Source organism: Charadrius vociferus, unplaced genomic scaffold, assembly GCF_000708025.1.
Source record: "Charadrius vociferus isolate BGI_N301 unplaced genomic scaffold, ASM70802v2 scaffold487, whole genome shotgun sequence".
NCBI classification, from domain to species: Eukaryota; Metazoa; Chordata; class Aves; order Charadriiformes; family Charadriidae; genus Charadrius; species Charadrius vociferus.
The window spans coordinates 2,008,246-2,019,896 of NW_009649169.1; positions in this window are offsets into that span (position 1 = coordinate 2,008,246).

Below are 11,651 nucleotides of genomic sequence, written 5' to 3' on the forward strand. Positions count from 1 at the left end.
ATGCTGAAGGGAAAATGTTTGTGGTATAGGGACACTTTCACACATCTTGAATGTGTGAAATATTAATGCACAGTATATAAATGTTTATAAGAATTCATGAAGGCAATAAGCTTTCCTCTTCTATCATACTATATCTAGACAAAGAAATATACTGTTAGACTGACAACAGCTCTTTCTGTATAGCTTCCTCATACTCTTTTTGGTGCACAACACTTATCTCTCAGGTTTCTTGAGCAACAATCTCTTGGATACATCATGCAAGGCTCCCCACTCTCTGGAGCCTGCAAGTCACTGCAGAGAAATATATGTTCTTCAGGTGCACCCCTTTCACACCACTTTTTCCTGTCTCCAAAGACTTCTTGGCCTTTTTTTCCTGAACCCCTCCCCCTAAATCCTCTCATGAGCTATATACATTCCAATAGTTAAGACTGATTATTTTTTAAAAATTTTTTTAGAGGGGACAAAACACTTATTCAACATATTTCTAATGATAGCACTAAATTAAATTCTCAGGGGACGAGAGGGGGGTGGCTTGGGTAGGCAGGAACTTTGTATAGCTGTTTCAGACTTCCAGCTGAAGCATACTAGTTACCTATTCCCAGTGGAACTGCTTTTCTTTTTTTTTTTTTTTGTAAATTTATATGTCACTTAGCTGTAGGGAATTACAAGAAATTTATTATGAGATGGCAGCTCCACATCTTGGGATTAAAACAAAGATTTAAAGTGTTTTCTATCTCTTTTTTTTTTTTTCCCCCATAACCAATATTTATTCTGCATTTTATTAATAAGTTGAAGCCCTTATGAAGAGACAGCAGCCCAATGAAGAAAGTGGGGGAGTTAGGTCTTGGATATGTGCAGTTAACTGGCTTGGCTATAGTCTGTTGCGTGGCTTTTCACAACTTATTTCACTTCTCTGTGCACGTTATTATCATCATCTCACAGTCCTTTAAGATTTCTTTCTGAGAGTGCTATAGAAGAGCTACATCCTATTCTAGGAGAAAGGGAAGGAATGAAAAAGACCTTAAAATCTGTATTTCTTCCTAGCACCTTTTTGCAAACATGCTACTAGAAATCATATGAGTTTGGAATAATCACTATGGAGTCTGATATCTTTAAAGAGAAATAAAAAATAAAAAAGGACTAAAAATCCCAAACTCCAACACACCCACCAAAAACTTTCTAGACCAGGCTGTGGAACAGCTTATTATTATTGGCTTTATCCCATCTAGGAGGATGCTGTCCACAATAAAATGAAATTTTAAAACATCACAGAGGGTCCCATCATACTATTTATAACCAGAGTCCCCTGGAGGTGAAAGGGCTGCTGTGGACAAGGAAGGGAGACATAAACTGTCCTCTCTGGTGGGTGTTCCGAGATAGGGCTGCTTTCCTTTGATGTCTCATTATTTCCCATGGGATGCTGCCCCAGGTCTGACAGCTGGGCTGGGGAAGACTGGCAACAGCCATCAGGAGGAGAGGGTTGGAAGAAAGGCCGTCAGGCTGGGTGCTATGAACCTGCACAGCCTCGTTACTCAGGGGTGGCCAAAGTCCGCAGCTGATATGAGACAGGAGGACAGAAAGCAAAGACTTGGGTGGAAGAGGCAGGAAGTCCTGTTTCCTCACAAGATACATTGAGAAATTGAATTTTATTTTTCTTTTTAATTGTAAGATTCCTCCATGATATCTTAGTCTCCAGCTGGCGTCAGAGTGCTGAAAGCTTGCATGGGGTTTTCCTCTAGTGGCTTTGTTCCAGGTTCAGGTTCAGTGTCTTAATGGCTACTTTAATGAAAGATAAAGATTGAGAGGATGTATGCATCCCTATCACTAGGCCATAAGAAACCTTCAGTGTTGAGGGAAACGTGGGTCAACATCCTTTTTTTTTTTTTTTTTTTTTTTACAGAAGGCCAGGGCAGCTACTTGTGTAATTCTTTCTCTTTTTCAATGTATACACATTGCCATTATATATTGTCAAATTTAAAACATACCATCAGCTCTGTTTCTGAATGCACTGATAGCAGTGCTTTCTGTTGTGGTTTGTTTGTTTGACTTGTGGGTGAAACATCGGGGAACCCACAGATGGCATCTAATATTTAGGCAGGAAGAAGTCAGCATCAATACCACAGAGGAAAGTGTTATAAATAGAAAATGTGTCTGTAGAGGAGCTAATTAATTTACAGTGAAAACACTAAGCAAGATAACTGGTGCCAAATTCTTACAGGAATATTTTAAACTGACATTTCTCAGTCTTCGGATTAACTTTCGTTCTGCTTCAGCTTGAGGAAGTGTAAAGAAGCCGTGAGAAGTCTGATAGCGTGCTGCCAGATTTTCTGAATACCAGTTCTGCCAACGTAAACTATGTCTCAGCTGTACAGCATGTCCTGGTAAGAAGAAAATGTGATCAGCTATCTTATAGCTTTTAGTTGCACAAGCATTCTCCCTTACCTCTTGGGGAAGCTCAGGGACAGAGTCGGCTCTATCGCGGTGAAAAGCTGTGCAGAACACTGGAATCTTTTCCATGTTGACGTGGGGCCATAATCAAGTTAACCAACAACAACAGATGTTTTTTTTTTTCCCCTTGGCACACTTTAAGATCCGAATTTAACATCCATGGTTAAATGATACTTCACCTTACCTCCCACATCTGGCCCTTTCCTTTGAGCCCTGGATGCAAATGAATAGCATGTCTGTTCCATACGCCTTGCCGTAGACTTGAGGTCTGTGGCATAATTCGGCCCCAATTTGATAAGATGCAGACACGAACTCAATCTGCTGTAACTAAACCTCACCATTTATAAATCTCTTGATGATACTGACACTTTTCCCCCCCCCACCCCCCTCTCTGTGATATATGGGGTTGAAGCAGGTCTGCAGCGAATGCCAGCTAAACTGCAGTATGATACCTCGGGTCACATGCTTGGGGCACCGGCACATTCACTCATTTAATCCCCAGGTCCTGCCAAGGAGACCGATTTGTATCGGACTGCTGGCAAACTGGAGACAATCTGCGGTGCTGTTTTGGGGGTACCAGCTATGAGTGCTGAGCAGCTCCCACAGAAATAAGTGACATAGTCCACAGCGTGAGGGACTGAAGTCCCTTTTTATGTCTTTCTTTTATTTTTCCTTATCCTTGGCTGACAAGGAACAGCTATTTCTTCCTGGGATCTTTTTGCCTACTACTTATAGATTTATTTATTTTTTTTATATTTAACTTGAATCAACACAAATTTCTCTCTCACTTTGTCAGTGCACTTCAGTTTTATGTAATTAAATAGTTCTTTTCAATGTTAACTGTAAATATTTAACTATAAATATCCAGAATTTGAAAAGCCTTTTTTCTGTAGTGGGAGGCTTTCAACACTTGTTCCAGGTATGGACTACCTGACTTTGGAATACCTGGGGAAACCTTTCAGGACAATAAGGCTCTTCCTGCTTGGAATAAACCCACTTACAGTGTTTTCTTTCTGGATCTTGCAACAATGCAATATTTAATGGCTCTTGAAGAATAGCTTATGTGATATATACAAATAATGAGACTAAAATACTTTGAAATTAAATATTCCCAATTTTACTTGCAGGATTTTTTTACTGTTCAATTTGCATGCTCATCTGAATTCTTCAGCCACTCTAGTGAGCATGGTAAATACAGTACCAGATGTTTTAAAAGCTCTATTCTCTCCCTTTAGCATTTGACAAAGTCACTGTCTGTTGGACTTATCTCTGGAAATAGCATTCAGTCCTCCTGATGCAATGCTCTCGTTCAAATGTTCAACAGCTCTCATGGTTTTTGGCCTCAGTGTAATTTTCCCCTTCTTCCCTCTCCTTCTCCTCTGCCCCCCTCCACCTCCAGTCTAAAGCCATATGGACTCCTTCACTCTGAGCACTAACCTTTGATGAATATGCCCTTTATTGCTGTTCACTCCCAGAGTTTGCAAGAAGCAAGACTGATTTTGCAACTGGTTTATTTCATATCATAAAATCATCCCGGGTAAGTAAGGATCACAGAAGTTCTGCATCTGAAAGTTGTTTTTTACCCAATGAACAAGTTCACCGAAGTTAATCTCTTCACAGAGCCCAAACCATTCCTTACTAATAAGAACCATGTGCACATCAAATAGCACAGGTCTTGATGAAAATACTTTGATGCTACAAATACAGAATATCTTCAGGTTAAATGCGCCTGTGGAGCCCTGAAAGGGCTTGCTTGATTGACCCAGCCTGCAATGGGCTGTGGGCTGGGTCCTCTGCTGCCTCAGCTCTCCTGCCACTGTCTGCCTGTGTGCTCCCAGCTTGCAATGGAGGCAGCCAGCCCCCGTGGATCACCCACCTTGCACAGTGGTCAGGAATCCCCTGAGGACTGGGGAGAGCTGGGAAGTCCCCTGTTGCTTCACAGTTATCTGCTCTCTGAAGGGTGGGAGAAAGTGGAGGTGTGGGATGGAAACGGGGCTGTGGAGATCAGCATCAAAGTCCTGTGTGGGGAGACAGGAGCAGATGGCAGCTCGGTTCATAGTGTTTCAGTCCCCTTGTGCAGGGGGTTTATACTGTACACAGCTCGAGCTATCACCCGAGCAAAGATGTCCAGAACTCACTTTCTCAAGTGTGTTATGTGAAGCATATCTTTTTTGGCTAACACATTGCAATTAGAGGCCAGGAAAGATACCGATGGTTTGGGGAACTGCTGAAGAAATGTTTTATACATAACCTAAATTTGTGGCTGCATTAATGCTGATGTCATCACTTCCAATGTCACTCAGCTTTATTTCTCATTCAGAGTGTAAAGCAGAAACAAACTTGCTGTCAAACTGGGGTGATTGTTTGAAAGAGCTCAACCATCTATCCATGTTTTATGGGAACTGGCCAGGGATTGGGGGGGGAGGATGGAACAAAATCCACTTGGACCAGGAGCATGGGGAGGAAATCACAACTGCGAGCAGACCATATGCTGTGGCTGGCGGGTAAATGCGTAGGGGTTTTGTGCACTTATAACCAAGATTAATTATGTCTGCTTTATTACTTTCTATAGCATTGCAATGAGCACGCAGCTTTACAAGTTCACCATTTGTGCATCTGGGTGTTTGTATGAAATGTTCCGGCTTTATTTCTTGGACTAATTATTCTTTCACAGCTAAGGACAGCTCTGACACTTATCTCTATGTAAAAAGATGCAGTCCCGTTTTCTATCACTTCTAGTAATTAGACACAATACCTAATCCATGCCAAAAAGGTCCCTGCAAACTGATCTGCTGTCCAGTTGTTTCTTTAGCATTGCATGGGATGACTTCTGAAGTTCCTGTCCTCGGACATCAGAGACTAAAATAACTGTGTGGGTAAAAAATAAGTATTAGGGCTGAATCCTCAGATGTATTACAGTAGAAGATGCACTGAGGACTTTAAAGGTGGTGTTCTGCTCTTAGTCTTAATGAGAAGCCATTAGACCCCTGCATAAATTTTACTGATTGTTTTGTTTCTGTGTGCTGTCACCCTGAAGGCTTTTCCCAGCAGACCGGCATTACCAGCACACAGCCTGTGTGGCTTGGCTCGTGTGCTTCGTGCTGCAAAGGTGTGTGTGTGGCGGGGGGATGCGTGCAGCACTGGCTTCATTTGCACTACATCCAGCTTAGAGTCACTTTCTTTGCTAAAAGGTTGCAAGCTGGAGTTATCCCAGGGCAGGGTATGGCTGATGCTGTCTCTGCTAGCCCCTCGCACCTCCCGTGCTCCTTTCACCCTCCTCCTCCTCGCTGCCTCCTGCCCCTATCAGTCTGTCTGAAGGAAAGCAGCCCATTAGCTACAGGGTCCTAACAAGGATCTACCCTGACACAGCTCTTATTTGTAGCTATACTGTGTGCATCCATAACTTTATTTTGGTTTTTAGGTCAATAAATGAGGGGTATTGTACTCCCCCACCCCTTTGCTATGTGCCCCCTCCAGGGGCTGGTGCAGTTGGGCAGTTTGGGTTCCAGGAACTCCACCTGGAAGCCATCCTGCTGCTGTTACCACTGCCTGCCCTGCAGGGAGTAATACTGTAATAGTTTACGCGTGTATTTCAATTATCTCTTCCCCGCTTTCAAGCTGGGTTACCTACCATGCATCTATCATTATGCAATAGCAGGTTCAGGTATAACATCAAGACTACATTAAAGCCCTACTTGATTGATTTCTTATAAAGATTAAAGGTTGCTGACATTTTCTGCCCTAACTCAAATAGTGCGTGCTGGCTTTGATTATTCTCTATTCCACACCAGTATAAATCTGTATTGGTGGACTTATGCAGATGCAAGGAGAAAATCTGATGTGCCGGCCTGGCCTTTTGATGTCACCAGCTGCCTGCTCTGATTTGCATGTATTGCTGCAGAAAGAAAACAGGAGTTCTTTTTGTAACTAATCACTCCAATTCAATAATTAATCTAAGAGTGCACAATCTATGTCATAGCTGGAATTATTGTGCCAGGTTTCATCACTCTGCCTTCATTTGTATCTCCCTGGTAACTGGCTGCGACAGGGAAAACAATCAGTGGGTTTGCTTAAGCAAAATGTTAAGATGGAAAACACATTTAGCTTTAGGTGCTAAAACTTTTTCTAGAGGGGGAGAGAAGGAGGGGAGTGGGCATGGAAGCTTTGAACCAATGATGCTCACCTTAACACCAGTGCTTCATATTGGTGTACTGCAAACAAAGCCCTTCCAAGCTTATTCCAATTTATATTTTTTCTGTCACTGCCTTCTGCTGCAAAAGGGCACGTGCCCCAGTAGTAACCAAGCAAAGCATGTTTTACTGAGTGTCTTGATTCAAATCCTCTGCGGCGCTGTGCCGCAAGTCCTATGTGGCTACTAATATTTTAACGCTATACTTCCATTGGTATTTTCTTCTTTCAAGCTGAAGTTGATAAAGGAGGTAATCTTGCTTTTCTTTTCTGGCACACAGGAGATCTTAAGTCAAAGAAGTCGATGGTTTGAGCCACTGAGCAGCTTGGGCACTGCACAACTGACACTCCTGGTCTAAGCTCTATGCAACCTATTGCAGGTGGCAATGATGTCTCTTGGGGACTTGCAGAGCTACGTGCAGCTTAGGAGGAGTCTAAAATGACCCTGTGGTCTAAAGAGGGACAATGCTGTTGAAAGGTTGGGGAGAAGAGGTGGAGCTTAGTGTTTTGGTACTACTCATTGTTAGGTCCTGGTCTAGGAGCTTGTATTTCTTGTCCACTTCCTTTCTTTTGAATGAAACGCTTCACCCCAGCATCTCTGATGGCTGCTTTGAAGATGGCTGTTCTGACTGGCTTGGACTGCAGCCTCTTCATGCCTCTCTTTGAACTTGAGACAGAGAACCAAAGAGTAATTGGATCAGAGAAAGCAAACAAGATAAGTCTTCTTCCAGAACCTCCTCTGTGTAAACTATAAACCCAGACCGCAGGAAGGCACCCAGTACTTGAGCCTTACTGACCAAAGTCCTGCCTAGTGGAGGTGTTTCACATCTTAAACAGAAATAAGAACTGGCAGCACATGTGCATGGAGCTAACTCGTAAATGTGCATCAGGGATATTCAAAGACTGCCTACTAAACTGGCAGCCCTTTTTTCCCCTCCAGGAGATTAAATAGAAAAAAATCTGACTTCTGTATCATGATCCCCTTTTTAAAAAGGAGCAAGGGACCAACCTGTGCCAAGACTGGCATAACTCTTTATGTGCCCAAAGGTATAAATGTAAGCTTTTGTAGGATTTTTCGCTCTAAAGGTTAAACTAGAAAAGGCCAGGGAACTGGAATTCTTGCAGCTTGGGCCACAGATGGCCATGAGCTTTTAGACCCACAAGTTAGATTTGAGTTGTGGGTATTCGGAATAAGATTTCTTTTGAAACCTGAGTACTGAGGGTTGCAGAGGCTTGTGACATCATGATTAATTTGTTGCTAGACTAGTAAGTGTCAGCTCTCCCCCACCATCTGCGTACCTTTCCTCCCTGTCTTTCCTGATTCATATTTCAAACCACAAATCATACAGAAAGATGCCCTCTATAGGTCATTTTATACAGTGGTGATTTACTCACAAATACTACCTCAAGTACTTTTTTGTCAGTGTGCCTTAAATCTCATCCCTGTTGGAGCTGCGAGCCCGCAGCCTGTTTATCTCCTGCAATGGGCAAGTCTGTGGGTTCTGATTATAAACCTGCATTATCATATTCTGTGTAATAGTTATTTTTCATTATTGCTTTGCAATTTTCTTGCCCTCTGCCCACCAAGAGAAAAAAAACAGGTCTTAATAAATTGTGAATAAGCTCCTGTCACTTGTGATCCATCGGTTTGTAGAAAACCATTAATTGTGATTCCTCCTCATTAAGTCTGACTATGAAGATCATGCAAAGACCAGTGTTGCATTAAGCTTTTTTTGTTGAGAGTCAGCGGTAAGCCATGACCTTATAAAGCATAGCAGTCAGTATTTTTATTAGTATATAAGATATGATGCATTATACCTGCCATTTCTGTTATGTTCATGGATGGTGCCTAGCTCTTAGAAACTTGGTACTTGACATTTAAGATTGATACAGCACCAATTAATTTAAAAGTACAACCTAGTACAAGATTCCTGGCTATTCTAGTTATGGAATTAGCACAGTATCGTGAATCACTCCCATTCTGTGTGTAACAAACAATTCGGAAGCAGGTCGTCAATGTTAGTGCTGTTTTGACCTTTGCTGGTTTGCTTAAGGATATAACATTTGATGAGATGCTTACATCTTCTGGAAAAACTGTTCACTTCAACCAACTAAATTGACCCGCTTGTTGGTGTAGTAATGGGGAAAATATGCTTAGGATACAGGTTGCAACCTAGACATTCTGACATTCGAACTTACTTAGAAAAAGCAGGCACCTGGTAGCAAGACTGGGGCATCGATGGTGATGGGAAGACTGGGGTCAGAGTAAAAGTGGCAGCTGGGAGTTAGTATCAATTACTTATTTTTAAGAGAATTGTTCTGTTGCTTAGAAAACATCTTTAGAAGTATTATGAGAACCCTCAGCTGAGCTGGCATAGCCCAGGTTTGACAGCCCAGCCATCTTCTAGACTTTTTTTGATGACTTTTTTTTTGGCTAAAGTTTTGCTAAAAACTCTGAGTCTGCTGCTGTTCCCACTTACTTCTAGGTATGCGTGTGCAACAGAGGGAAGCTCTCAGTGTTGAATTATGTTCTCTGAGCAAGGAGAAGGAGCTGCATAAGGTATCAAACAGCCAAGAAGTTGTACCTTGAATACTCTGTATACTGTGCAAGAGAGAAAACACCTTTAATGTACCACAGATAAGAGAGGGTGATTATTTTAACACCTGTATTTATCTGTGAACCTGTTAGACTGAAGATGATCCTCTAAGATGAACTTTGTTATGGCTTTGAAAAGTGTCTGTATTGGTAGTTCATGAAAATTTAGCTTGCTGCTCTTACAGCAAGTCTTGCAGCTGTAGGCTTCATGTATGAAAACTATTGTAGGTTTTACGTTCTCTGTCTGCTGTTTGTTTTTAAACTTCCCTAGAAGTGGATGAAGCCATTGGAGGGTGATCTGGGGCAGTGTTCAACAAACTGACCTTGGTAGATACCCTCGGAACTGGGGATCAGAGAGAGGAATTGGAGGAGGAATAGGGAAGTTTTCAAACCCATGTTTTAGTTGTGTTTACTTTCTAGGACCCTCGTCAGGAATGAGACTTACTATATAGAATGCATCTCCTTTATCAACCTCTGGGATGAAGTTTTTACAGTCAGTGATCCGAATACTCAGATGCGGTAGTTCAGATTTGGATAACAAAAGCACAAATTGCCATGGAAATTGCCTTGTTTAAGCTGATCACGATACAAACCCTGCTAATTTGAAAACTAAATAAAGGTTAATAAAGCGTAGGCTAAGCTGCCAAGCAGAAATAACTATCAGCAAACAGTATTCACATAGTTGCTATACTGGGGAAACTGCTAATTGCATCTCTTGGGTAAACAGGATGGGCTTTGGGCATAGGCAAAAGAAGGCAGATGCCTCAGGCAATGAAATTGCAGCCTTAAGCCAGACAGGGAAAGACCTTCTAGGTTTCTCAGCAGCTGTTGTAGCTTTGGAGTCAGCAGTGGTGAGAGAGTGTCTCTCTCAGGCATCCTCTTCCCTGGTGGGTCAGGACCGTGCCATCCAAGGTGTTTTGCCAGCCATAGACTGGCCTGCCCTGAGGTGGTATGCAGGTAGTGAGCCATCGCCATGAGCCAGCGATTTTGCTGCGTTTCCCTTCATCACCTTCCTCCTCCCTGTCCCATCTACAGCGTGATGGGTGCCAGGACAAGGGCAGTTCTGCTGCACCAGGGAGGTGAATGTCAGTGCCCCAAGGGGAAGCAGTCTAGGCGTGTCCTCTCATTAATGGTGCATGTGCTTATACCTTAGTACAGACCTGATGTTCTGGAAGTCACCACCCAGTAACTCAGCTGGTAGATGTCAGCAAACTCAGTGGTCGAGACTAAACGAAACAAAATACTTACAACTCTTTGATATATACTCTTTCATTTTTCCTTGCTGGATATGAAATAACAAAACCCCTCAAACCCCAACCTGGGAGCCAGGCTGGTTTTGGAACCAGATACTAGAAGTTTTTTTCTGAGCTTGGCAGGGTGATGCTGGCTGTACTCCTTTATACTGCCTGCATGAAAGTCCTACAGCTGAGTGGGTACCCTGATTCTTCAATAGCTGAAGGGCACAAAGACCCAACTTCCATGTCCTTAAACTAAAATAACTTGAGAGATACGGCTTTTTGACAACAGACTGTTCTTTAAAATTGTCAAATTAGCCTGATGAAGTTAACTCAGCTTAAGTATAAACTCTCTGTCTTCTTTCATGTCTCCAAAACCTTTTTCCTTTTACCCTAAAAGAAAGCAAAGGAAGAGAAAACTTTTAAGAGAGCTAGCACCATCTGTGGTCTAATACACTTTATTCTTTTTTTTTTTTGCCTGAGTTTGTTGGTTCTATTATATCTAGACTGTACACAGTTTGACCTGTTATGTCTCTACTTACCTTAAAATTCAGTCTAATCTGGTGTGATGTATTCCTTAGCTCCCATATGAAAAATGAAGAATTTGCCTCTTTATAAAGTGCTTCGGTCTGGAGCCAAAATATCCATAAAGCAGTAGCTACTGTTTATTCACTTGCATAGAAACATCTATGATGTTTTACAATTTTTGGATCCAGTTGCAAAAAATGTCACAAGTTTAAATAAAAAACCTTACTCTCAGAGATCTGCCTACATTATTGACCGTGTCTTTAACAAATGGGAAAACAAGTAAGGGGGCAGCAGTCTAACCTCCGCTTTGGTCTCAACATGCAGTGGGGAAAAGTGTCAGCCAAACAGAGAAGGTATGCGTTAAAACAGAGAGATGAAGGAGGACATTGGCAAGACAGCTTCTGACCTTCTGTGCAAAGACTGCCAAAATATCACATTTTTTTGTTGATAAATGGAATAGCTTTTAAATACACTGTGACTCCCGTTCGTTCCCCTTGCTGTTACCCCACACTAGACTCGTGGTAGCTTGCAGGTGACTTCTCTCAAGCACTGAAGGGGAACTATCCACTGACAAGGAAATCGCTGAGCCGATTCATTCACCATAATATTCAGTTGCACCGTAATATTCTGGTCCTCAGGACTTAAAAGAACGTAGC